The sequence below is a fragment of the Silene latifolia genome, unplaced genomic scaffold (assembly GCF_048544455.1).
Source record: "Silene latifolia isolate original U9 population unplaced genomic scaffold, ASM4854445v1 scaffold_499, whole genome shotgun sequence".
NCBI lineage: Eukaryota > Viridiplantae > Streptophyta > Magnoliopsida > Caryophyllales > Caryophyllaceae > Silene > Silene latifolia.
This window is the reverse complement of record NW_027413412.1, coordinates 45,310-52,879: the sequence shown is the minus strand read 5'-3', so window position 1 is coordinate 52,879 and position 7,570 is coordinate 45,310. Positions and strand designations below refer to the sequence as shown.

General features: G+C 36.1%; 1 non-coding gene across 1 annotated transcript; it reads left to right on the top strand.

The window, feature by feature from the left end:
* Nucleotides 1-465: 465 nt before the first annotated feature.
* On the top strand, nucleotides 466-572 carry LOC141639645 (small nucleolar RNA R71). Its single transcript, XR_012542615.1, has one exon. It is a non-coding gene; the product is annotated as a small nucleolar RNA R71 (small nucleolar RNA).
* Nucleotides 573-7,570: the final 6,998 nt, after the last annotated feature.

Genomic DNA, 7,570 nt, shown 5'->3' with positions numbered 1-7,570 from the left:
GGATTTAGGACATTTTGGCTACTCCACCTCAAATTTGGATGGACATTCGGCTCAAAGTAAGTGTTTGTCTGCCTATAATGTTGAAAGGCAGCACAAAACTCATAGGGATTAGGACAGTTGTCTGAAACATGTCCTTCTCCTCCAGATCTCTTGCAGACGAAAGGATCGTCTGAGACATCATTCACATGATAGATCCCTCCTTTTGAAGCTCCTCCCAACTCGTACTTATCAAATCTCGCCGTGAGAGCTTCTAATGCGGCTACGGAAGGGGATTCAGCACTCCTCCTTGGATTTCCCCTGGAATTTCCATACTCAGCTTTATGGGTGGCCAAATCATCAATAATTTTCCACCCCTTAGTCTCTCCAACATTCTCCTGGAATCTACCATTTGCTGCCGCATCCAGGATAGCCCTTTGATCGTCATAGAGCCCATTATAAAATTGATTGCATAGGCTCCATTTTTCGAACCCATGGTGCGGAATAGTTCGCACCAACTTCTTGAAACGGACCCACGCCTCATGAAAATTCTCATCAGGACCCTGTTTAAAGCTCGTGATCTGAGCTCTAATGGCATTTGTCTTCGAGGCAGAGAAGTATTTCTTGTAGAATGCCAGGGCCAGCGACTTCCAATCAGTGATCCCGTTAGCAACTCGATCCAGGTCTCTGTACCACTCCCTTGCAGCATCACGAAGAGAGAATATGAACATGGTCTCCTTCTCCTGGTTCTGGGTCACACCGGTTGGTGGGGGTATGGAACAACAATAATCAATGAAAGTCTCCATATGCTTAGCTGCATCTTCATTTGCAGCTCCCCCAAATTGGTTTCTCTCAACCAAGTTGATGTAGGACGGTTTCGGCTCGAATTTTTTGTCCCTCCCTGGTAATGCGAATCCCTTATAGAGATTCTCAGCTATCGGCTCAGAGTGACTGGCTATACTTGCTTCTTCAGCCTTGTCTGGAGATGTGACGGTCTCAGTTGATGAAGTAGAAATAGGAGATGAAGGTGGATCCTCCTCGAATAAAGCGTTCTCGTAGTAACTAGACAGTGTACTCAGCTCTTCCTCTGTCGGCAATACTCTAGATGATCGTCTCAACTCACGCAAAGTCTTCTCAATCTCAGGATTGAACGGCAGTAATTCACCACCCTGTGACCTGCGCATAAGAAGAAACTACAAGTAGAATATGAGAATAGTTTAAGGAACAGATGTCCCTTAAACTAATAGAAAGACTAAAAATAAAACAACTAAAAATTTTAAACAATTGCCTCCCCGGCAACGGCGCCAAAATTTGATGCCTGTCGTTGTGTGCACCAAAGATAAAATTTATAATACCTATTAAAACTAACAGAAGCTAGTGGTAACATGGTCGAACCACAGGGAGGCGATGCAATTATTAGTTGTCTATTTAAGTCTTTAAAGTAACAAATGTGGGGGTTTGATTTGATTTGGTCTATAGCTAAAGGCAATAAAAGACAGTAAACTAAATAAACGGATTAAAACAAATATTAAAAGAGTGCTAAGATGGTCGGTTCACTATAGTTTCGGCGGCAGTATACTAGGTAGGTCTAAAACAAACACGTGAGACGGGAAAATAAGAAGTCCTCTCAGTCCATTCTTACAGGTAGCATCTTTTGATCTCGCTACAGGTCCCTAATATCACTAATACTAACTTTCGTCCTGAAAAGTGACTAAAGAGGCTAAATTAACTCATCTCTCGATCTCATTAATCTAGTCGTCTTATTTAGGTAGGCTATCTCCTTCCCCTATCTTTCGATCTTTTATTGGGTCGGTCAATTCCTAGGCATTCAACTAGTCGCGTGCACACGATTCGTCAAACACAACAATTTAATTAATTAAAACGAAGGTGATCTCACGTGGCCGGTCGATCGACTAGGTAGGCCAGTCGATCGACCAAGGCGCGATTCGGGTCTACTATTCTAATACCGCCTACTTCTACAGATTCCCTACATCCTAGCACAGGGTATTTACCTACTCATGACTATAACGAAAACAACATAAAGATTAAGGAATAAAACCACTGAATTCATGATTGAAATAATTAAACAAATGAATAACATAAAACGATAATTTCGGCTTCGGGAAACTAATCTAGCAATTCTATATCTATGAACAAGTAGAGTAATAAAACTGAATTAAGAGCAGAAGAATACCGAGTGGAATAGGAGGAAACCGATAGTACGAAAGAAAGTAAAGCAATAATCCGATTGTATTGAATAGTTAAACTTAAATGCAAACCCTAATGTCTCCCTAAAGTTTTCTGATAAAAGACTTGATAAAAACTGAATAATGTTAGGTTACGTTATATAGGAATATAACGTAACACTTATTCCTAAACCTAATATGCAATGGGCTTCTTAATTCTCGATCTTTTAATTCACGCAGATTAACGGTGTGGTCGATCGACCATAGCAGCCGGTCGATCGACTGGTCATCGCTGAACAGTAGCTTCTGTAAGTCGTGGGTTGGTCGATCGACCATGGAGGCCAGTCGATCGACTGCTTTAGCTGATAGTCCGCTTCTAATTCTTCATAAAATTATCTTTCAGGCCTCGAAATGTGCACCAAGCTCGTTCCTTAAGTAAATACTTCACGTCAAATGCAATGCAAGATACTCGGGGACGGATTTAGCTCAATATCTACTCATTTCCGCATAAATCTGCAATATTACATAAAAATACGAAAGTAGATGAAATGGGGCAAATAGTAGCTTTAAACTACATAATTGAGCTCTGAAATGCGTGTAAAATAGGGTGTAAAACATCATATAAAAGACACGCATCAGAGACTTTGAGAGAAATGAGAGAAAATGAAGCATGAATGAATAATGCATGCAAGGGAATGATAATAGAGTAAAATAAGAACAAAAACACCTCTTAAAAGAGGAGTGTGGCCGGGTAGCTTGAGGCCAAGGAGGGCATCTTGCTTTTCCTTTTACTCTTATCAAAATGTAGGTTGTGTAAGAATAGGTAGAGTAAGTATGATTACATCTATTTTATCTCATAAAATAAATCAACCACAATCTACCACAACTCCCTCCATTTCGGTCCATTTACATAAAATGGACTACCATTTAATTTTGTCAATTTGTCATTTGTCACACAATATGTCACATGTAGTATGTTACATGTTATTAATTAATTTAATGCATACTTATCAAATAAATATCATTATATACATTAATTAATTTACATATAACAAATTGACTAGTGATACTTGATCACATAAATAAAACACAAAAACTTTGGAGAGACGGTCTCTCACTAAGTTATTGAGAGACCATTTTATCGTACCCCTTTATATAGTTTTCGTACCCCTTTTGTTATTGAATGTCTCTTTTATTTGGTACATGTTTTCATAAAAATTGGACCTATTTTATCGTATATTGTAACTATTGTTTTTAGTACCTCATTTTATAGTATATGTACCTTTTTTATTACCTTTTGTACCATTTTCCTAGCAACTTATATTTGGTCTCTCACTAAGTTTATTGAGAGACTGTCTCTCAGAAGACCTACTGTAAATAAAATGGGTCATATAATTATAATTCACAACATATTGTAATTATAATTAACCATTCATTCTTATCTCAATTGTTTCACAAACAATAATCAATTTTAGTAATAAAGTATTTCAATTACTAAAATAAATCTTATTTAATCAAATTACAATAAGATATAAATATTCTGTCTCATGATTGAATTGTTCAATTTTAAGTAATTGATTAACTTGTATCGTCATACAATTAATCAATTTGTCTATTAAGGGAATTTTCCTTTAGGTGTGACCTTAAGGGATCAACTGATCATCACCGTCAAACAACAATAATGTCTAACTCTAGTTAGATGATCATTACTGATTAATGTTGATCAGTTGGCTATATAAATGAATCATTCCTTACATATTCTTAATATAAGATTTAAACATGTGATCGCACTATTGTTGAGGACATATACTCCAACAATCTCCCACTTGTCCGAGACAAGTGTGCGTCACCAATTCTCTTATCCTATTACAATCTCCCACTCAATACAAGGTGTCTCGCAGGTCGTATATGCATTTGATCATATCTTGAGTGGTTTCCTCGATCTTGGAGTGTAACTGTCTGACCGGAATTATCTACCATAGATACTTTCCGAGCGTGGCCACGCATTTCCAGTTCACTACTCCTCGAGTGGCCTTGAGATTTCAAATAACCCTGACAAGGGGGTGGACAATTCCTATCGCACTATTCCCTTTGTTTAGCCACAGTTCATCATAACCCAAAATATACTCATTTGACTTGATTCTGACGATCGTAGAGTATAAATCAAAGTCAATCAGAAATTTGTGCCAACTTGGGCGAATAGTCTCTAGTCAAAACAATTGACTCATAAGAATACTATAGCAGCTCTTGCCATGACCAAGCTTTATGAATTACCAGAACTCTATAAACGATCATTGCCCGACAGAGTGTCCCATACAGTCTGCCTATGTGATCGACTAGTCATCCCATATGACTCTATGGCACTTGAACTTGCCATCAATCGCATCACACTCTAGTCACTTCGAGACGTCACCTCTTCTAAGTAACTAGGGGCGAATACTATGTCAATCCAGTTCACTTTAATGGGGTTCAATTTGTCTCAACAACCCATTTGGATATAACAAAGTAAAGGGTGAGTTTAAAGAAACTCAAACGATAAATGCGATTATCATATATGAATAGTCAATACACTATTATTACTTCATATCTTATAATCTTTAGTGTATCTTTTACACTAGTTGAAATGCAATAAAAGCTTGGCAAGTGGATATACCATATATCCATATATTCCAACTTTATTAATTGTTATTTCCTTCTTTTCAATGTTATTTCTAATAACATGAATTTATCTAAGTATATGTCTAGTCTTCTTACCAGACTTGGGTTTTTTAACTTGAAAGATGCTCCCACTGTTATCACATAACTTGTGATAAAGTCTTTGGTAGAGGAATCTACTCTCATTCCCTACGTTGACCATTTTATCACAATTTACTTAGATTCTTTTTGTAGAATTTGCAATGTACGAAACTAAAACACTTTTCTAGTCTCTTACTCTTAGGTCAATAAAATCAGCCTAGGATTTCAACAAATCCTAATTGGTTTGGAAACTAAAGTTTGTGCAACCCTTCAACACACAACGTAATTTATCATCCAAACATATGAACGAATCCTTAATTCTTCTCAAGAATCTCAAAGATGTTCTTTAAGGCTTTCCCAAGCCCATCATTGGAATTAACTTGTTATTGACTTATTATGCTCTAAGCATATGTTACATCATGGCATGTGCGTCTGTTGACATACATGATCATTCTAATGACAAAACATTAGCAAATGATTTCATGTGATCAACAACTTAATAGGTTCAAAGTGAACGACTGTGACTCCATCATAACAATTATTCCACTTTCACCAACATGAATAACCTACTCAACCTTGTTTATGTTAAACAGATATGAAAGATCTTATCATCATAAGACTCTAAACTCTATGCCAATATTCTCTCACATAGATTTAGAAATCTAAAATACATCGCACCTTTTCCTAGTCTCCCAATCACTCTTTCACAGAAGAGAGCATTGGTACATTATTCTCAATAAGTAATATGTTATCAACATATAAGACATGGAAAAATAATTCTTGCTCCTACTTAACTTCATCTATAATCATGATTCTTCAATCATGTGAATGAAACCATTCCCAATTATCACATGAACGAAAAATATAATCCTTTTATGCTTGCTTATGACCATTCTAGGATCACTTAATAAAGCTACGCATAATACGTTAGGATTATTAAAACTTTATCTAAGGTTTTGTGTTCCAAACACATCCTTCTCTAAATTCCCATTTTAGAAAAGCGAATTTTTAATATCATTTCCCATTCTTCATCAAAATGAAATGTGGCGATTCCTAACATGATTTATCTTGATTAACATCTTCATGTCGATCTATGCACTTAAGTACTCTAAAGCTCTATTTACTTTAAAGAGACCATCGCCTTAAAGTAAATCTACTCTTGAGTAGCAATTTTTGGATTATAATGCTATGGCTCGTATGCAACAAGGTCGATTAGGGAAAAGGTCATAATACCATTACTTTCGAAAAGCAACATATTAACAATAAGACATGTGTGCTATACTCCTACTCTATCATTATAGATTATAGTTCCATTACTTTTAAAAAGTAACACAATAACTATAAGTCATGTTTGTGACGATCTAATCTACTCCCACTCTATCTCGTAGAAATACATCTATCTTCTTAAGAGATAGCTTTGTGAGTTACAAACATATATGGTGAAGTAATTGGAAGTTTGTCTAGACTGACGTGTTAGCACATAAAGACCAGCTCTATCATGGCAGCTTGATTCATGTCATATGCGAGTCTGATCCATGTCATTTGTTAAATAGACTCTCTATTTTAGGTATCTCTTGGTTGACCATTCGTTTTTAATAACGTGTCCGTTTTGGATTGCAAATTCCCAAAATTGAGTTCGATAACTCAAACCGACTCATATTAGTTTGATCTTATGGGTAGTGACACTAGGTCATAATCCATATTTAATAAATCAAATTCATTACTTAGATCTTTGTCACTACGATCGGATCATAGTGCTTTTGTACTTTGTTCAATTGGTTCTCTACGTCATTTAGAAATTCCTTAAATTTCTCAAATTCTTCACTTTATATTTGATTAAGTAAATATACCCATATCTACTTAAATCATTGATAAAAGTGACGAAGTAGTCATAAATTCCCCTTGCGGTGATGCTCATTGGAACACATACATCGGCATGTATTAGTCCTAACAAATCACTTGCTTGTGTCCCTTTACTACTAAAGGGAATATGAATCAATTTGCGAAGGAGACAAGATTCACATATACCATATGATTGAAAATCAAATGGTTCAATAAATCTAGTCGACACTAGCCCTTTAATGCGTTTCTTATTTATGTGACCTAATCGAAAAAGCCAAATGAACAAATCATTTGGATCACTAGTTATGAGTCCTTTTGTTGTATGTTATAGATATCTTTAGTTGAGATGGAAGTGTCTAAAACATGAATACCATTAAGAGAAGTGACTTGGCTCCCAGCCATGTCAATTTTCAAACAAAATACAACGATTGTTTTTTATGGCGAAAGAAAAATCCTTCCATGTCTAACATAGAAATGGAAATAATATTTTAGACAAAAATGGGTACATAATCACCATTATATAGATGCAATTTAAAATCACTTAGCTAAGGCAATCACAAGGGTTCCTTTTAAAATGGCCGCTACTCTAGTTCCATTTGCGAATTGGAGATCTATGTTACCCTTGCTAAGTGCTTCTACACTCCTTAACCCTAACTGGAATGACAAGTCCAGCTTTGATATCTCCCAAATACTTGGGGCAATTTCGCTTCCAATGGCTCATGACATTACAATAATGACATTCTTCGTAAGATTGGGCACCCTTTTTGGTTTTGGTTGTGGTAGTCTCACTATCCATTTCTAATTCATTATCAGGTTTGGGTTTCTTACCC